The sequence below is a fragment of the Nanorana parkeri genome, unplaced genomic scaffold (assembly GCF_000935625.1).
Source record: "Nanorana parkeri isolate BGI_ZX_2015 unplaced genomic scaffold, ASM93562v1 scaffold2092, whole genome shotgun sequence".
In the NCBI taxonomy this organism is placed as follows: Eukaryota; Metazoa; Chordata; class Amphibia; order Anura; family Dicroglossidae; genus Nanorana; species Nanorana parkeri.
Window position 1 is genome coordinate 170,948 of NW_017308360.1, and position 289 is coordinate 171,236.

Below are 289 nucleotides of genomic sequence, written 5' to 3' on the forward strand. Positions count from 1 at the left end.
CCTGGTATACGGAGATACGGGGGAACGATTGCGGGATGTTCAGTGATCTGCGATAGAGATTTATAGATGAGATATTATACAACAGCTGCGGCATTCGGATCACTGTAAAGAGGACCTGTCATCAGGTGTATACATATATCCATGTTCAGTAATATGTCATGTGACCCTTCCAGCTATATATTACCTCTCACAGGGATCACATGACTCCCCCTGACATTGCCTTCATCTACTTCCTGGGGTTTCTAATAATAAACCCCAGCACTGGCTTCATGCCAATAGGAAACCCCTG

The 289-nt window shown here is 45.0% G+C and overlaps 1 protein-coding gene across 1 annotated transcript in view; it reads left to right on the forward strand.

Annotated features, from left to right (window-relative positions):
* VWA5B1 (von Willebrand factor A domain containing 5B1) overlaps positions 1 to 289 on the forward strand; it is a 71,923-nt gene that overhangs the window by 35,380 nt on the left and 36,254 nt on the right. The window lies entirely within an intron of this gene.